This window comes from Poeciliopsis prolifica, unplaced genomic scaffold (assembly GCF_027474105.1).
Source record: "Poeciliopsis prolifica strain line A6 unplaced genomic scaffold, Auburn_PproV2 SCAFFOLD002, whole genome shotgun sequence".
Lineage (NCBI taxonomy): Eukaryota > Metazoa > Chordata > Actinopteri > Cyprinodontiformes > Poeciliidae > Poeciliopsis > Poeciliopsis prolifica.
The window spans coordinates 1,291,144-1,312,004 of NW_026562377.1; positions in this window are offsets into that span (position 1 = coordinate 1,291,144).

A 20,861-nucleotide genomic window follows, 5' to 3' on the forward strand; every position below is an offset into this window, starting at 1 on the left:
GACCAAACGCCTCTGGCACATTAACATCAGCTCACCTGAAGCAGCAGCAACCAAACTGTTAAACCATGAACGGAGACGATGCAGCGACAAGAAGCCCAATCTGTAGGTTCACCATCTTTGGATTCGCAGTACATTTGAATTGCCACGAGACTCACCGACCGGCGCTGCACATTCCGGGACTGTGTAACTCAGAGATCTACCTCTACGAGGCGTGGTGCTGTCTCTGCAGAGGTTTCGCGGCCATGTGCAGCTGGATTTCCCAGAAAACACAAAAGCGGACACAGAAGCGGCAGCGGCCTCTGGACTCCAAGATTCTGGAGGCGGTCTGAAATCCGCCTCCACAGTCTAGACTGACACATGTTGACAAGATTATTCTCAAACGCATCTCAGTCCAGCAGGCCGAACCGTGGCATCCCTCACACAGGACTGAAACTCCGCCACCTGCTCGCTTCACAAACTCCAAGAACGTGAATGAAACTGGTGGAAACCCACAATTCAGTAATCAACTGCGCTTAATGCACTGTGTGGCCGAACATAATGTGGCCGAGCCGAAATGATTTGTTTCAATTGCATAAAATTCCTGACATGTATTATGAATGGCCCCACATGAATAAACTGAATTGAACAGAAACTTTAAAACTCTGCGCTGTCTCTCTGATTTCCACAAGTTTTCATGTTGTGCGTCTCCATCCGAAAGAAGCGCGTTCAAGTCCTCAACGAGCTGGACGTGTCGGCGGGGTATTGATAAATTTCTCTTTATTGTGACTGAATTATAGTTAAAATATATTTACAACGTTATATTAGCATTATATACTTTATATATCAGTGGTGTGATTACAGTATGCTCCAATTACACTCTTTAGTCACACAATGTCTTTTATTAATCTGCTTTGTACATTGATGCTTCTTTCACATTACAGTGCTGCCAACACATCAGGCAACCAGAACACAGAAGGAGCGCGCTCTGAGGTTGCTGTCCTCGGTGCGCGCTCTGAGGTTGCTGTCCTCGGTGAGCCTCTGAGGTTGCTGTCCTCGGTGCGCGCTCTGAGGCTACTGTCCTCGGTGCGCGCTCTGAGGTTGCTGTCCTCGGAGCGCGTCAGTAACCGATCATGGAGGAAGCGTCAAATCCAGTCCTTGTTCAGTTGGTCGTAATATTTTTAGAGCAACTTCTGTCCGGACCTGATCAGGCAACCAGAACACAGAAGGATCCATTTCACTTTACAGGTGAAACTAATTATTTGTCACATTGGCAATGTGCTCTAGAAAAATGTGAACATATTGAAAACACAAATGTTAAAAGTTTACAGACAACATGCTTGTGAAAATTCGCACAAATGATACAAAATATTTCAGAGTACTGTTTTCATACTTTAGTGTTTACTTTCTTTTTCACCTCCCGTATCTCGGAGCCGACAGCCGAGGTAGAGAAGACGCTCTCTCGGAGCCGAGGTAGAGAAGACGCTCTCTCGGAGCCGAGGTAGAGAAGACGCCTCTACTGCGTTATGCACATATTCCGGGCTCGCTGTAGTCGCCGAGCCCGGGACACATTGTAATGCGGTTCGGTGGAGTCGCTGCGGGAGGTATATACGGCCGAATCGAAATGATTTGTTTCATTTATAAAATTCCTCCAGATGACATGCATTGTGAATTCAGTAAACTAACTTGAACAGAAACTTTAAAACTCTCCGCTGTCTCTCTGATTTCCACAAGTTTTCATGTTGTGCGTCTCCATCCGAGAGAAGCGCGTTCAAGTCCTCAACGAGCTGGACGTGTCGGCGGGGTATTGATAAATTTCTCTTTATTGTGACTGAATTATAGTTCAAATATATTTAGACATTATATACTATATAAGTATTGTCACACAATGTCTATTTCTGCTTGTATTCTTTATATCAGTGCTTGTTCTGAGCTTGCTACATCAATTGCCTATTCACACAATGTCTTTTATAATCTGCCTCTTGTACATTGATGCTTCTTTCACATTACAGTGCTGCCAACACATCAGGCAACCAGAACACAGAAGGAGCGCGCTCTGAGGTTGCTGTCCTCTGTGAGCGCTCTGAGGTTGCTGTCCTCGTTGAGCGCTCTGAGGTTGCTGTCCTCGGAGCGCGTCAGTAACCGATCATGGAGGAAGCGTCAAATCCAGTTCTTGTTCAGGTGGTCGTAATATTTTTAGAGCAACTTCTGTCCGGACCTGATCAGGCAACCAGAACACAGAAGGATCCATTTCACTTTACAGGTGAAACTAATTATTTGTCACATTGGCAATGTGCTCTAGAAAAATGTGAACATATTGAAAACACAAATGTTAAAAGTTTACAGACAACATGCTTGTGAAAATTCGCACAAATGTTAAAAAATATTTCAGAATACTGTTTTTCATACTTTAGTGTTTACTTTCTTTTTCACCTCCCGTATCTCGGAGCCGACAGCCGAGGTCGGAGAAGACGCGCTCTCGGAGCCGAGGTAGAGAAGACGCTCTCTCAGAGCCGAGGTAGAGAAGACGCTCTCACGGAGCCGAGGTAGAGAAGACGCTCTCTCAGAGCCGAGGTAGAGAAGACGCTCTGTCGGAGCCGAGGTCGGAGAACACGCTCTCTCGGAGCCGAGGTAGAGAAGACGCTCTCACGGAGCCGAGGTAGAGAAGACGCTCTCTCGGAGCCGAGGTAGAGAAGACGCTCTCTCGGAGCCGAGGTAGAGAAGACGCTCTCTCGGAGCCGAGGTAGAGAAGACGCTCTCTCGGAGCCGAGGTAGAGAAGACGCTCTCTCGGAGCCGAGGTAGAGAAGACGCTCTGTCGGAGCCGAGGTCGGAGAACACGCTCTCTCGGAGCCGAGATAGAGAAGACGCTCTCACGGAGCCGAGGTCGGAGAAAACGCTCTCGGAGCCGAGGTCGGAGAAAACGCCTCTACTGCGTTATGCACATATTCCGGGCTCGCTGTAGTCGCCGAGCCCGGGACACATTGTAATGCGGTTCGGTGGAGTCGCTGCGGGAGGTATATACGGCTGAATCGAAATGATTTGTTTCATTTATAAAATTCCTCCAGATGACATGCATTGTGAATTCAGTAAACTAACTTGAACAGAAACTTTAAAACTCTCCGCTGTCTCTCTGATTTCCACAAGTTTTCATGTTGTGCGTCTCCATCCGAGAGAAGCGCGTTCAAGTCCTCAACGAGCTGGACGTGTCGGCGGGGTATTGATAAATTTCTCTTTATTGTGACTGAATTATAGTTAAAATATATTTAGAACGTTATATTATCATTATATACTTTATATATCAGTAGTGTGATTACAGTGTGCTCCAATTACACTCTTTAGTCACACAATGTCTTTTATTAATCTGCTTTGTACATTGATGCTTCTTTCACATTACAGTGCTGCCAACACATCAGGCAACCAGAACACAGAAGGAGCGCGCTCTGAGGTTGCTGTCCTCGTTGAGCGCTCTGAGGTTGCTGTCCTCGGTGCGCGTCAGTAACCGATCATGGAGGAAGCGTCAAATCCAGTCCACCAGCACTTCTGTCCGGACCTGATGTGTCGCCCCTCCTTTCTCTTCCCCCTCTGAAGAGGTTGGAAGAGAAGCATCGCAGCTTGGAATTGTGTGAAAACCGTCCCACCGTTGTTCGTCGGGTAGAGGAGACAGGGGAGCTGCTCACCCTAAGATGAAAACGATTTGCGATATTTCGGTCCCCGTCATCTGAGGTTGCGGCTTATTGGTAGTTACTAATTTCACATATTACAATGTTCCAAGAAGACGGTAAACCGTTATTGTGTTTGTCATTATTGTGTATGACAAACACAATAATAATATAAAAAAGAAAGAAAAGTAACACTAAGGAGGAGATCCAAAAGCGATTGTTTCGTCTGAAAATTGAGAAACCGCTGAGCAGCACTTGTTACCGGTGCAAAGCGACACATATTAAAATGTGAAAGGGCGCAATGAACAAGTTGAGCTGCAGAGCCCGCTCAGCGCGCCCTCAAAATCGCCCCGCCGTGGTTCGTCGGGGAGAGGGGACAGGGCAGATGCTCACCCTGCAATGAAACCGAAGGAAAAAGTCGGTGTATGGCACGGAGAAGGAGAGTTGCGGACTGCAGCCCGTGACTCCATGTTATAAGAGGAACAGAGTTCACCGTGACTTTACGAACGACGAGCCAGAGCGCAAAAGAGATATTAAAGACAACACATCAGCAAGAATCACTACGACCAAACGTTAACATCAGCTCACCTGAAGCAGCAGCAACCAAACTGTTAAACCATGAACGGAGACGATGCAGCGACAAGAAGCCCAATCTGTAGGTTCACCATCTTTGGATTCGCAGTACATTTGAATTGCCACGAGACTCACCGACCGGCGCTGCACATTCCGGGACTGTGTAACTCAGAGATCTACCTCTACGAGGCGTGGTGCTGTCTCTGCAGAGGTTTCGCGGCCATGTGCAGCTGGATTTCCCAGAAAACACAAAAGCGGACACAGAAGCGGCAGCGGCCTCTGGACTCCAAGATTCTGGAGGCGGTCTGAAATCCGCCTCCACAGTCTAGACTGACACATGTTGACAAGATTATTCTCAAACGCATCTCAGTCCAGCAGGCCGAACCGTGGCATCCCTCACACAGGACTGAAACTCCGCCACCTGCTCGCTTCACAAACTCCAAGAACGTGAATGAAACTGGTGGAAACCCACAATTCAGTAATCAACTGCTCTTAACGCACTGTGTGGCCGAACATTCTGTGGCCGAGCCGAAATGATTTGTTTCAATTGCATAAAATTCCTGACATGTATTATGAATGGCCCCACATGAATAAACTGAATTGAACAGAAACTTTAAAACTCTCCGCTGTCTCTCTGATTTCCACAAGTTTTCATGTTGTGCGTCTCCATCCGAAAGAAGCGCGTTCAAGTCCTCAACGAGCTGGACGTGTCGGCGGGGTATTGATAAATTTATCTTTATTGTGACTGAATTATAGTTAAAATATATTTACAACGTTATATTAGCATTATATACTTTATATATCAGTGGTGTGATTACAGTATGCTCCAATTACACTCTTTAGTCACACAATGTCTTTTATTAATCTGCTTTGTACATTGATGCTTCTTTCACATTACAGTGCTGCCAACACATCAGGCAACCAGAACACAGAAGGAGCGCGCTCTGAGGTTGCTGTCCTCGGTGAGCCTCTGAGGTTGCTGTCCTCGTTGAGCGCTGTGAGGTTGCTGTCCTCGGTGCGCGCTCTGAGGCTACTGTCCTCGGTGCGCGCTCTGAGGTTGCTGTCCTCGTTGAGCGCTGTGAGGTTGCTGTCCTCGGTGCGCGCTCTGAGGTTGCTGTCCTCGTTGAGCGCTCTGAGGTTGCTGTCCTCCTTGTGCGCTCTGAGGTTGCTGTCCTCTGTGAGCGCTGTGAGGTTGCTGTCCTCGGTGCGCGCTCTGAGGCTACTGTCCTCGGTGCGCGCTCTGAGGTTGCTGTCCTCGGAGCGCGTCAGTAACCGATCATGGAGGAAGCGTCAAATCCAGTCCTTGTTCAGTTGGTCGTAATATTTTTAGAGCAACTTCTGTCCGGACCTGATCAGGCAACCAGAACACAGAAGGATCCATTTCACTTTACAGGTGAAACTAATTATTTGTCACATTGGCAATGTGCTCTAGAAAAATGTGAACATATTGAAAACACAAATGTTAAAAGTTTACAGACAACATGCTTGTGAAAATTCGCACAAATGATACAAAATATTTCAGAGTACTGTTTTTCATACTTTAGTGTTTACTTTCTTTTTCACCTCCCGTATCTCGGAGCCGACAGCCGAGGTAGAGAAGACGCTCTCTCGGAGCCGAGGTCGGAGAAAACGCCTCTACTGCGTTATGCACATATTCCGGGCTCGCTGTAGTCGCCGAGCCCGGGACACATTGTAATGCGGTTCGGTAGAGTCGCTGCGGGAGGTATATACGGCCGAATCGAAATGATTTGTTTCATTTATAAAATTCCTCCAGATGACATGCATTGTGAATTCAGTAAACTAACTTGAACAGAAACTTTAAAACTCTCCGCTGTCTCTCTGATTTCCACAAGTTTTCATGTTGTGCGTCTCCATCCGAAAGAAGCGCGTTCAAGTCCTCAACGAGCTGGACGTGTCGGCGGGGTATTGATAAATTTATCTTTATTGTGACTGAATTATAGTTAAAATATATTTACAACGTTATATTAGCATTATATACTTTATATATCAGTGGTGTGATTACAGTATGCTCCAATTACACTCTTTAGTCACACAATGTCTTTTATTAATCTGCTTTGTACATTGATGCTTCTTTCACATTACAGTGCTGCCAACACATCAGGCAACCAGAACACAGAAGGAGCGCGCTCTGAGGTTGCTGTCCTCTGTGAGCGCTCTGAGGTTGCTGTCCTCTGTGAGCGCTCTGAGGTTGCTGTCCTCGGAGCGCGTCAGTAACCGATCATGGAGGAAGCGTCAAATCCAGTCCTTGTTCAGGTGGTCGTAATATTTTTAGAGCAACTTCTGCCCGGACCTGATCAGGCAACCAGAACACAGAAGGATCCATTTCACTTTACAGGTGAAACTAATTATTTGTCACATTGGCAATGTGCTCTAGAAAAATGTGAACATATTGAAAACACAAATGTTAAAAGTTTACAGACAACATGCTTGTGAAAATTCGCACAAATAATACAAAATATTTCAGAGTACTGTTTTTCATACTTTAGTGTTTACTTTCTTTTTCACCTCCCGTATCTCGGAGCCGACAGCCGAGGTCGGAGAAGACGCTCTCTCGGAGCCGAGGTAGAGAAGACGCTCTCTCGGAGCCGAGGTAGAGAAGACGCTCTCTCGGAGCCGAGGTAGAGAAGACGCTCTCTCGGAGCCGAGGTCGGAGAAAACGCTCTCGGAGCCGAGGTCGGAGAAAACGCCTCTACTGCGTTATGCACATATTCCGGGCTCGCTGTAGTCGCCGAGCCCGGGACACATTGTAATGCGGTTCGGTGGAGTCGCTGCGGGAGGTATATACGGCTGAATCGAAATGATTTGTTTCATTTATAAAATTCCTCCAGATGACATGCATTGTGAATTCAGTAAACTAACTTGAACAGAAACTTTAAAACTCTCCGCTGTCTCTCTGATTTCCACAAGTTTTCATGTTGTGCGTCTCCATCCGAGAGAAGCGCGTTCAAGTCCTCAACGAGCTGGACGTGTCGGCGGGGTATTGATAAATTTCTCTTTATTGTGACTGAATTATAGTTCAAATATATTTAGAACGTTATATTATCATTATATACTTTATATATCAGTAGTGTGATTACAGTATGCTCCAATTACACTCTTTAGTCACACAATGTCTTTTATTAATCTGCTTTGTACATTGATGCTTCTTTCACATTACAGTGCTGCCAACACATCAGGCAACCAGAACACAGAAGGAGCGCGCTCTGAGGTTGCTGTCCTCCTTGAGCGCTCTGAGGTTGCTGTCCTCGGTGAGCGCTCTGAGGTTGCTGTCCTCGTTGAGCGCTCTGAGGTTGCTGTCCTCTGTGATCTCTCTGAGGTTGCTGTCCTCCTTGAGCGCTCTGAGGTTGCTGTCCTCGGTGAGCGCTCTGAGGTTGCTGTCCTCCTTGAGCGCTCTGAGGTTGCTGTCCTCGGAGCGCGTCAGTAACCGATCATGGAGGAAGCGTCAAATCCAGTCCTTGTTCAGGTGGTCGTAATATTTTTAGAGCAACTTCTGTCCGGACCTGATCAGGCAACCAGAACACAGAAGGATCCATTTCACTTTACAGGTGAAACTAATTATTTGTCACATTGGCAATGTGCTCTAGAAAAATGTGAACATATTGAAAACACAAATGTTAAAAGTTTACAGACAACATGCTTGTGAAAATTCGCACAAATGTTACAAAATATTTCAGAGTACTGTTTTTCATACTTTAGTGTTTACTTTCTTTTTCACCTCCCGTATCTCGGAGCCGACAGCCGAGGTCGGAGAACACGCTCTCTCGGAGCCGAGGTAGAGAAGACGCTCTCACGGAGCCGAGGTAGAGAAGACGCTCTCTCGGAGCCGAGGTAGAGAAGACGCTCTCTCGGAGCCGAGGTCGGAGAAAACGCCTCTACTGCGTTATGCACATATTCCGGGCTCGCTGTAGTCGCCGAGCCCGGGACACATTGTAATGCGGTTCGGTGGAGTCGCTGCGGGAGGTATATACGGCTGAATCGAAATGATTTGTTTCATTTATAAAATTCCTCCAGATGACATGCATTGTGAATTCAGTAAACTAACTTGAACAGAAACTTTAAAACTCTCCGCTGTCTCTCTGATTTCCACAAGTTTTCATGTTGTGCGTCTCCATCCGAAAGAAGCGCGTTCAAGTCCTCAACGAGCTGGACGTGTCGGCGGGGTATTGATAAATTTATCTTTATTGTGACTGAATTATAGTTAAAATATATTTAGAACGTTATATTATCATTATATACTTTATATATCAGTAGTGTGATTACAGTATGCTCCAATTACACTCTTTAGTCACACAATGTCTTTTATTAATCTGCTTTGTACATTGATGCTTCTTTCACATTACAGTGCTGCCAACACATCAGGCAACCAGAACACAGAAGGAGCGCGCTCTGAGGTTGCTGTCCTCGTTGAGCGCTCTGAGGTTGCTGTCCTCGGTGCGCGTCAGTAACAAATCATGGAGGAAGCGTCAAATCCAGTCCACCAGCACTTCTGTCCGGACCTGATGTGTCGCCCCTCCTTTCTCTTCCCCCTCTGAAGAGGTTGGAAGAGAAGCATCGCAGCTTGGAATTGTGTGAAAACCGTCCCACCGTTGTTCGTCGGGTAGAGGAGACAGGGGAGCTGCTCACCCTAAGATGAAAACGATTTGCGATATTTCGGTCCCCGTCATCTGAGGTTGCGGCTTATTGGTAGTTACTAATTTCACATATTACAATGTTCCAAGAAGACGGTAAACCGTTATTGTGTTTGTCATTATTGTGTATGACAAACACAATAATAATATAAAAAAGAAAGAAAAGTAACACTAAGGAGGAGATCCAAAAGCGATTGTTTCGTCTGAAAATTGAGAAACCGCTGAGCAGCACTTGTTACCGGTGCAAAGCGACACATATTAAAATGTGAAAGGGCGCAATGAACAAGTTGAGCTGCAGAGCCCGCTCAGCGCGCCCTCAAAATCGCCCCGCCGTGGTTCGTCGGGGAGAGGGGACAGGGCAGATGCTCACCCTGCAATGAAACCGAAGGAAAAAGTCGGTGTATGGCACGGAGAAGGAGAGTTGCGGACTGCAGCCCGTGACTCCATGTTATAAGAGGAACAGAGTTCACCGTGACTTTACGAACGACGAGCCAGAGCGCAAAAGAGAGATATTAAAGACAACACATCAGCAAGAATCACTACGACCAAACGCCTCTGGCACATTAACATCAGCTCACCTGAAGCAGCAGCAACCAAACTGTTAAACCATGAACGGAGACGATGCAGCGACAAGAAGCCCAATCTGTAGGTTCACCATCTTTGGATTCGCAGTACATTTGAATTGCCACGAGACTCACCGACCGGCGCTGCACATTCCGGGACTGTGTAACTCAGAGATCTACCTCTACGAGGCGTGGTGCTGTCTCTGCAGAGGTTTCGCGGCCATGTGCAGCTGGATTTCCCAGAAAACACAAAAGCGGACACAGAAGCGGCAGCGGCCTCTGGACTCCAAGATTCTGGAGGCGGTCTGAAATCCGCCTCCACAGTCTAGACTGACACATGTTGACAAGATTATTCTCAAACGCATCTCAGTCCAGCAGGCCGAACCGTGGCATCCCTCACACAGGACTGAAACTCCGCCACCTGCTCGCTTCACAAACTCCAAGAACGTGAATGAAACTGGTGGAAACCCACAATTCAGTAATCAACTGCTCTTAACGCACTGTGTGGCCGAACATTCTGTGGCCGAGCCGAAATGATTTGTTTCAATTGCATAAAATTCCTGACATGTATTATGAATGGCCCCACATGAATAAACTGAATTGAACAGAAACTTTAAAACTCTCCGCTGTCTCTCTGATTTCCACAAGTTTTCATGTTGTGCGTCTCCATCCGAAAGAAGCGCGTTCAAGTCCTCAACGAGCTGGACGTGTCGGCGGGGTATTGATAAATTTATCTTTATTGTGACTGAATTATAGTTAAAATATATTTACAACGTTATATTAGCATTATATACTTTATATATCAGTGGTGTGATTACAGTATGCTCCAATTACACTCTTTAGTCACACAATGTCTTTTATTAATCTGCTTTGTACATTGATGCTTCTTTCACATTACAGTGCTGCCAACACATCAGGCAACCAGAACACAGAAGGAGCGCGCTCTGAGGTTGCTGTCCTCGGTGAGCCTCTGAGGTTGCTGTCCTCGTTGAGCGCTGTGAGGTTGCTGTCCTCGGTGCGCGCTCTGAGGCTACTGTCCTCGGTGCGCGCTCTGAGGTTGCTGTCCTCGTTGAGCGCTGTGAGGTTGCTGTCCTCGGTGCGCGCTCTGAGGTTGCTGTCCTCCTTGTGCGCTCTGAGGTTGCTGTCCTCTGTGAGCGCTGTGAGGTTGCTGTCCTCGGTGCGCGCTCTGAGGCTACTGTCCTCGGTGCGCGCTCTGAGGTTGCTGTCCTCGGAGCGCGTCAGTAACCGATCATGGAGGAAGCGTCAAATCCAGTCCTTGTTCAGTTGGTCGTAATATTTTTAGAGCAACTTCTGTCCGGACCTGATCAGGCAACCAGAACACAGAAGGATCCATTTCACTTTACAGGTGAAACTAATTATTTGTCACATTGGCAATGTGCTCTAGAAAATGTGAACATATTGAAAACACAAATGTTAAAAGTTTACAGACAACATGCTTGTGAAAATTCGCACAAATGATACAAAATATTTCAGAGTACTGTTTTTCATACTTTAGTGTTTACTTTCTTTTTCACCTCCCGTATCTCGGAGCCGACAGCCGAGGTCGGAGAACACGCTCTCTCGGAGCCGAGGTCGGAGAAAACGCCTCTACTGCGTTATGCACATATTCCGGGCTCGCTGTAGTCGCCGAGCCCGGGACACATTGTAATGCGGTTCGGTAGAGTCGCTGCGGGAGGTATATACGGCCGAATCGAAATGATTTGTTTCATTTATAAAATTCCTCCAGATGACATGCATTGTGAATTCAGTAAACTAACTTGAACAGAAACTTTAAAACTCTCCGCTGTCTCTCTGATTTCCACAAGTTTTCATGTTGTGCGTCTCCATCCGAGAGAAGCGCGTTCAAGTCCTCAACGAGCTGGACGTGTCGGCGGGGTATTGATAAATTTATCTTTATTGTGACTGAATTATAGTTCAAATATATTTAGAACGTTATATTAGCATTATATACTTTATATATCAGTGGTGTGATTACAGTATGCTCCAATTACACTCTTTAGTCACACAATGTCTTTTATTAATCTGCTTTGTACATTGATGCTTCTTTCACATTACAGTGCTGCCAACACATCAGGCAACCAGAACACAGAAGGAGCGCGCTCTGAGGTTGCTGTCCTCTGTGAGCGCTCTGAGGTTGCTGTCCTCTGTGAGCGCTCTGAGGTTGCTGTCCTCGGTGCGCGCTCTGAGGTTGCTGTCCTCGGAGCGCGTCAGTAACCGATCATGGAGGAAGCGTCAAATCCAGTCCTTGTTCAGGTGGTCGTAATATTTTTAGAGCAACTTCTGTCCGGACCTGATCAGGCAACCAGAACACAGAAGGATCCATTTCACTTTACAGGTGAAACTAATTATTTGTCACATTGGCAATGTGCTCTAGAAAAATGTGAACATATTGAAAACACAAATGTTAAAAGTTTACAGACAACATGCTTGTGAAAATTCGCACAAATAATACAAAATATTTCAGAGTACTGTTTTTCATACTTTAGTGTTTACTTTCTTTTTCACCTCCCGTATCTCGGAGCCGACAGCCGAGGTCGGAGAACACGCTCTCTCAGAGCCGAGATAGAGAAGACGCTCTGTCGGAGCCGAGGTCGGAGAACACGCTCTCTCGGAGCCGAGATAGAGAAGACGCTCTCTCGGAGCCGAGGTAGAGAAGACGCTCTCTCGGAGCCGAGATAGAGAAGACGCTCTCTCGGAGCCGAGGTAGAGAAGACGCTCTCTCGGAGCCGAGATAGAGAAGACGCTCTCTCGGAGCCGAGATAGAGAAGACGCTCTCTCGGAGCCGAGGTAGAGAAGACGCTCTCTCGGAGCCGAGGTAGAGAAGACGCTCTCTCGGAGCCGAGGTAGAGAAGACGCTCTCTCGGAGCCGAGGTAGAGAAGACGCTCTGTCGGAGCCGAGGTCGGAGAACACGCTCTCTCTGAGCCGAGATAGAGAAGACGCTCTCTCGGAGCCGAGATAGAGAAGACGCTCTCTCGGAGCCGAGGTAGAGAAGACGCTCTCTCGGAGCCGAGGTAGAGAAGACGCTCTCTCGGAGCCGAGGTAGAGAAGACGCTCTCTCGGAGCCGAGGTCGGAGAAAACGCTCTCGGAGCCGAGGTCGGAGAAAACGCCTCTACTGCGTTATGCACATATTCCGGGCTCGCTGTAGTCGCCGAGCCCGGGACACATTGTAATGCGGTTCGGTGGAGTCGCTGCGGGAGGTATATACGGCTGAATCGAAATGATTTGTTTCATTTATAAAATTCCTCCAGATGACATGCATTGTGAATTCAGTAAACTAACTTGAACAGAAACTTTAAAACTCTCCGCTGTCTCTCTGATTTCCACAAGTTTTCATGTTGTGCGTCTCCATCCGAGAGAAGCGCGTTCAAGTCCTCAACGAGCTGGACGTGTCGGCGGGGTATTGATAAATTTCTCTTTATTGTGACTGAATTATAGTTCAAATATATTTAGAACGTTATATTATCATTATATACTTTATATATCAGTAGTGTGATTACAGTATGCTCTAATTATACCTTTTAGTCACATAATGTCTTTTATTAATCTGCTTTGTACATTAATGCTTCTTTCACATTACAGTGCTGCCAACACATCAGGCAACCAGAACACAGAAGGAGCGCGCTCTGAGGTTGCTGTCCTCTGTGATCTCTCTGAGGTTGCTGTCCTCCTTGAGCGCTCTGAGGTTGCTGTCCTCGGTGAGCGCTCTGAGGTTGCTGTCCTCGTTGAGCGCTCTGAGGTTGCTGTCCTCTGTGATCTCTCTGAGGTTGCTGTCCTCCTTGAGCGCTCTGAGGTTGCTGTCCTCGGTGAGCGCTCTGAGGTTGCTGTCCTCCTTGAGCGCTCTGAGGTTGCTGTCCTCGGAGCGCGTCAGTAACCGATCATGGAGGAAGCGTCAAATCCAGTCCTTGTTCAGGTGGTCGTAATATTTTTAGAGCAACTTCTGTCCGGACCTGATCAGGCAACCAGAACACAGAAGGATCCATTTCACTTTACAGGTGAAACTAATTATTTGTCACATTGGCAATGTGCTCTAGAAAAATGTGAACATATTGAAAACAAATGTTAAAAGTTTACAGACAACATGCTTGTGAAAATTCGCACAAATGTTACAAAATATTTCAGAGTACTGTTTTTCATACTTTAGTGTTTACTTTCTTTTTCACCTCCCGTATCTCGGAGCCGACAGCCGAGGTCGGAGAACACGCTCTCTCGGAGCCGAGGTCGGAGAAAACGCCTCTACTGCGTTATGCACATATTCCGGGCTCGCTGTAGTCGCCGAGCCCGGGACACATTGTAATGCGGTTCGGTGGAGTCGCTGCGGGAGGTATATACGGCTGAATCGAAATGATTTGTTTCATTTATAAAATTCCTCCAGATGACATGCATTGTGAATTCAGTAAACTAACTTGAACAGAAACTTTAAAACTCTCCGCTGTCTCTCTGATTTCCACAAGTTTTCATGTTGTGCGTCTCCATCCGAAAGAAGCGCGTTCAAGTCCTCAACGAGCTGGACGTGTCGGCGGGGTATTGATAAATTTCTCTTTATTGTGACTGAATTATAGTTAAAATATATTTAGAACGTTATATTATCATTATATACTTTATATATCAGTAGTGTGATTACAGTATGCTCCAATTACACTCTTTAGTCACACAATGTCTTTTATTAATCTGCTTTGTACATTGATGCTTCTTTCACATTACAGTGCTGCCAACACATCAGGCAACCAGAAACAGAAGGAGCGCGCTCTGAGGTTGCTGTCCTCGGTGAGCCTCTGAGGTTGCTGTCCTCGTTGAGCGCTGTGAGGTTGCTGTCCTCGGTGCGCGTCAGTAACAAATCATGGAGGAAGCGTCAAATCCAGTCCACCAGCACTTCTGTCCGGACCTGATGTGTCGCCCCTCCTTTCTCTTCCCCCTCTGAAGAGGTTGGAAGAGAAGCATCGCAGCTTGGAATTGTGTGAAAACCGTCCCACCGTTGTTCGTCGGGTAGAGGAGACAGGGGAGCTGCTCACCCTAAGATGAAAACGATTTGCGATATTTCGGTCCCCGTCATCTGAGGTTGCGGCTTATTGGTAGTTACTAATTTCACATATTACAATGTTCCAAGAAGACGGTAAACCGTTATTGTGTTTGTCATTATTGTGTATGACAAACACAATAATAATATAAAAAAGAAAGAAAAGTAACACTAAGGAGGAGATCCAAAAGCGATTGTTTCGTCTGAAAATTGAGAAACCGCTGAGCAGCACTTGTTACCGGTGCAAAGCGACACATATTAAAATGTGAAAGGGCGCAATGAACAAGTTGAGCTGCAGAGCCCGCTCAGCGCGCCCTCAAAATCGCCCCGCCGTGGTTCGTCGGGGAGAGGGGACAGGGCAGATGCTCACCCTGCAATGAAACCGAAGGAAAAAGTCGGTGTATGGCACGGAGAAGGAGAGTTGCGGACTGCAGCCCGTGACTCCATGTTATAAGAGGAACAGAGTTCACCGTGACTTTACGAACGACGAGCCAGAGCGCAAAAGAGAGATATTAAAGACAACACATCAGCAAGAATCACTACGACCAAACGTTAACATCAGCTCACCTGACGCAGCAGCAACCAAACTGTTAAACCATGAACGGAGACGATGCAGCGACAAGAAGCCCAATCTGCAGGTTCACCATCTTTGGATTCGCAGTACATTTGAATTGCCACGAGACTCACCGACCGGCGCTGCACATTCCGGGACTGTGTAACTCAGAGATCTACCTCTACGAGGCGTGGTGCTGTCTCTGCAGAGGTTTCGCGGCCATGTGCAGCTGGATTTCCCAGAAAACACAGAAGCGGACACAGAAGCGGCAGCGGCCTCTGGACTCCAAGATTCTGGAGGCGGTCTGAAATCCGCCTCCAGAGTCTAGACTGACACATGTTGACAAGATTATTCTCAAACGCATCTCAGTCCAGCAGGCCGAACCGTGGCATCCCTCACACAGGACTGAAACTCCGCCACCTGCTCGCTTCACAAACTCCAAGAACGTGAATGAAACTGGTGGAAACCCACAATTCAGTAATCAACTGCTCTTAACGCACTGTGTGGCCGAACATTCTGTGGCCGAGCCGAAATGATTTGTTTCAATTGCATAAAATTCCTGACATGCATTATGAATGGCCCCACATGAAAACTGAATTGAACAGAAACTTTAAAACTCTGCGCTGTCTCTCTGATTTCCACAAGTTTTCATGTTGTGCGTCTCCATCCGAAAGAAGCGCGTTCAAGTCCTCAACGAGCTGGACGTGTCGGCGGGGTATTGATAAATTTCTCTTTATTGTGACTGAATTATAGTTAAAATATATTTACAACGTTATATTAGCATTATATACTTTATATATCAGTGGTGTGATTACAGTATGCTCCAATTACACTCTTTAGTCACACAATGTCTTTTATTAATCTGCTTTGTACATTGATGCTTCTTTCACATTACAGTGCTGCCAACACATCAGGCAACCAGAACACAGAAGGAGCGCGCTCTGAGGTTGCTGTCCTCGTTGAGCGCTGTGAGGTTGCTGTCCTCGGTGCGCGCTCTGAGGCTACTGTCCTCGGTGCGCGCTCTGAGGTTGCTGTCCTCGTTGAGCGCTGTGAGGTTGCTGTCCTCGGTGCGCGCTCTGAGGTTGCTGTCCTCGGTGCGCGCTCTGAGGTTGCTGTCCTCCTTGTGCGCTCTGAGGTTGCTGTCCTCTGTGAGCGCTCTGAGGCTACTGTCCTCGGTGCGCGCTCTGAGGTTGCTGTCCTCGGTGAGCGCTCTGAGGTTGCTGTCCTCGGAGCGCGTCAGTAACCGATCATGGAGGAAGCGTCAAATCCAGTCCTTGTTCAGTTGGTCGTAATATTTTTAGAGCAACTTCTGTCCGGACCTGATCAGGCAACCAGAACACAGAAGGATCCATTTCACTTTACAGGTGAAACTAATTATTTGTCACATTGGCAATGTGCTCTAGAAAAATGTGAACATATTGAAAACACAAATGTTAAAAGTTTACAGACAACATGCTTGTGAAAATTCGCACAAATGATACAAAATATTTCAGAGTACTGTTTTTCATACTTTAGTGTTTACTTTCTTTTTCACCTCCCGTATCTCGGAGCCGACAGCCGAGGTCGGAGAACACGCTCTCTCGGAGCCGAGGTCGGAGAAAACGCCTCTACTGCGTTATGCACATATTCCGGGCTCGCTGTAGTCGCCGAGCCCGGGACACATTGTAATGCGGTTCGGTAGAGTCGCTGCGGGAGGTATATACGGCCGAATCGAAATGATTTGTTTCATTTATAAAATTCCTCCAGATGACATGCATTGTGAATTCAGTAAACTAACTTGAACAGAAACTTTAAAACTCTCCGCTGTCTCTCTGATTTCCACAAGTTTTCATGTTGTGCGTCTCCATCCGAGAGAAGCGCGTTCAAGTCCTCAACGAGCTGGACGTGTCGGCGGGGTATTGATAAATTTCTCTTTATTGTGACTGAATTATAGTTCAAATATATTTAGAACGTTATATTAGCATTATATACTTTATATATCAGTGGTGTGATTACAGTATGCTCCAATTACACTCTTTAGTCACACAATGTCTTTTATTAATCTGCTTTGTACATTGATGCTTCTTTCACATTACAGTGCTGCCAACACATCAGGCAACCAGAACACAGAAGGAGCGCGCTCTGAGGTTGCTGTCCTCTGTGAGCGCTCTGAGGTTGCTGTCCTCGGTGCGCGCTCTGAGGTTGCTGTCCTCTGTGAGCGCTCTGAGGTTGCTGTCCTCGGAGCGCGTCAGTAACCGATCATGGAGGAAGCGTCAAATCCAGTCCTTGTTCAGGTGGTCGTAATATTTTTAGAGCAACTTCTGTCCGGACCTGATCAGGCAACCAGAACACAGAAGGATCCATTTCACTTTACAGGTGAAACTAATTATTTGTCACATTGGCAATGTGCTCTAGAAAAATGTGAACATATTGAAAACACAAATGTTAAAAGTTTACAGACAACATGCTTGTGAAAATTCGCACAAATAATACAAAATATTTCAGAGTACTGTTTTTCATACTTTAGTGTTTACTTTCTTTTTCACCTCCCGTATCTCGGAGCCGACAGCCGAGGTCGGAGAAGACGCTCTCTCGGAGCCGAGGTAGAGAAGACGCTCTCTCAGAGCCGAGGTAGAGAAGACGCTCTGTCGGAGCCGAGGTCGGAGAACACGCTCTCTCGGAGCCGAGGTAGAGAAGACGCTCTCTCAGAGCCGAGATAGAGAAGACGCTCTCTCGGAGCCGAGATAGAGAAGACGCTCTCTCGGAGCCGAGGTAGAGAAGACGCTCTCTCGGAGCCGAGGTAGAGAAGACGCTCTCTCGGAGCCGAGGTAGAGAAGACGCTCTCTCGGAGCCGAGGTAGAGACGCTCTGTCGGAGCCGAGGTCGGAGAACACGCTCTCTCTGAGCCGAGATAGAGAAGACGCTCTGTCGGAGCCGAGGTCGGAGAACACGCTCTCTCGGAGCCGAGATAGAGAAGACGCTCTCTCGGAGCCGAGGTAGAGAAGACGCTCTCTCGGAGCCGAGGTAGAGAAGACGCTCTCTCGGAGCCGAGGTAGAGAAGACGCTCTCTCGGAGCCGAGGTAGAGAAGACGCTCTGTCGGAGCCGAGGTCGGAGAACACGCTCTCTCGGAGCCGAGATAGAGAAGACGCTCTCACGGAGCCGAGGTCGGAGAAAACGCTCTCGGAGCCGAGGTCGGAGAAAACGCCTCTACTGCGTTATGCACATATTCCGGGCTCGCTGTAGTCGCCGAGCCCGGGACACATTTTAATGCGGTTCGATGGAGTCGCTGCGGGAGGTATATACGGCTGAATCGAAATGATTTGTTTCATTTATAAAATTCCTCCAGATGACATGCATTGTGAATTCAGTAAACTAACTTGAACAGAAACTTTAAAACTCTCCGCTGTCTCTCTGATTTCCACAAGTTTTCATGTTGTGCGTCTCCATCCGAGAGAAGCGCGTTCAAGTCCTCAACGAGCTGGACGTGTCGGCGGGTATTGATAAATTTCTCTTTATTGTGACTGAATTATAGTTAAAATATATTTAGAACGTTATATTAGCATTATATACTTTATATATCAGTGGTGTGATTACAGTATGCTCCAATTACACTCTTTAGTCACACAATGTCTTTTATTAATCTGCTTTGTACATTGATGCTTCTTTCACATTACAGTGCTGCCAACACATCAGGCAACCAGAACACAGAAGGAGCGCGCTCTGAGGTTGCTGTCCTCGTTGAGCGCTCTGAGGTTGCTGTCCTCTGTGATCTCTCTGAGGTTGCTGTCCTCCTTGAGCGCTCTGAGGTTGCTGTCCTCCTTGAGCGCTCTGAGGTTGCTGTCCTCCTTGAGCGCTCTGAGGTTGCTGTCCTCTGTGATCTCTCTGAGGTTGCTGTCCTCCTTGAGCGCTCTGAGGTTGCTGTCCTCCTTGAGCGCTCTGAGGTTGCTGTCCTCGGTGATCTCTCTGAGGTTGCTGTCCTCCTTGAGCGCTCTGAGGTTGCTGTCCTCGGTGAGCGCTCTGAGGTTGCTGTCCTCCTTGAGCGCTCTGAGGTTGCTGTCCTCGGAGCGCGTCAGTAACCGATCATGGAGGAAGCGTCAAATCCAGTCCTTGTTCAGGTGGTCGTAATATTTTTAGAGCAACTTCTGTCCGGACCTGATCAGGCAACCAGAACACAGAAGGATCCATTTCACTTTACAGGTGAAACTAATTATTTGTCACATTGGCAATGTGCTCTAGAAAAATGTGAACATATTGAAAACACAAATGTTAAAAGTTTACAGACAACATGCTTGTGAAAATTCGCACAAATGTTAAAAATATTTCAGAATACTGTTTTTCATATTTTAGTGTTTACTTTCTTTTTCACCTCCCGTATCTCGGAGCCGACAGCCGAGGTCGGAGAACACGCTCTCTCGGAGCCGAGGTAGAGAAGACGCTCTCACGGAGCCGAGGTCGGAGAAAACGCGCTCTCGGAGCCGAGGTAGAGAAGACGCTCTCTCGGAGCCGAGGTCGGAGAAAACGCCTCTACTGCGTTATGCACATATTCCGGGCTCGCTGTAGTCGCCGAGCCCGGGACACATTGTAATGCGGTTCGGTGGAGTCGCTGCGGGAGGTATATACGGCTGAATCGAAATGATTTGTTTCATTTATAAAATTCCTCCAGATGACATGCATTGTGAATTCAGTAAACTAACTTGAACAGAAACTTTAAAACTCTCCGCTGTCTCTCTGATTTCCACAAGTTTTCATGTTGTGCGTCTCCATCCGAGAGAAGCGCGTTCAAGTCCTCAACGAGCTGGACGTGTCGGCGGGGTATTGATAAATTTATTTTTATTGTGACTGAATTATAGTTCAAATATATTTAGAACGTTATATTAGCATTATATACTTTATATATCAGTGGTGTGATTACAGTATGCTCCAATTACACTCTTTAGTCACACAATGTCTTTTATTAATCTGCTTTGTACATTGATGCTTCTTTCACATTACAGTGCTGCCAACACATCAGGCAACCAGAACACAGAAGGAGCGCGCTCTGAGGTTGCTGTCCTCGTTGAGCGCTCTGAGGTTGCTGTCCTCGGAGCGCGTCAGTAACCGATCATGGAGGAAGCGTCAAATCCAGTCCTTGTTCAGTTGGTCGTAATATTTTTAGAGCAACTTCTCTCCGGACCTGATCAGGCAACCAGAACACAGAAGGATCCATTTCACTTTACAGGTGAAACTAATTATTTGTCACATTGGCAATGTGCTCTTGAAAAATGTGAACATATTGAAAACACAAATGTTAAAAGTTTACAGACAACATGCTTGTGAAAATTCGCACAAATATGACAAAAATGTTTCAGAGTACTGTTTTAATTCAATGTCACAGTTTTCCAGTATGAAACTGACATTTCTCCAGAACAGTGACATGCTGGCCTCTCGCAGAATTAACTTGTTATTGCTACATGAACTGGCTTCATATCAGACGCTCCGATCTCCAATTCTCCTCCTGCTGCTGGAAGCAACGACTGAGAGCAGCTCTGAAGCTGCTGCTGCTGCTGGTCTGAAACCATAAACCACAGATCAGTTCATCACTTTGCCTCAAACACCGTGGAGGCGCATTGTTGCGCACCGCTCAGCAGAGTTCATACTTTTGTGCTTACTTTCTTTTTCACCTCCCGTATCTCGGAGCCGACAGCCGAGATCGGAGAAGAACACGCCTCTCTCGGAACCGAGATCGGAGAACACGCCTCTCTCGGAACCGAGATCGGAGAACACGCCTCTCTCGGAACCGAGATCGGAGAACACGCCTCTCTCGGAACCGAGATCGGAGAACACGCCTCTCTCGGAACCGAGATCGGAGAACACGCCTCTGTCGGAACCGAG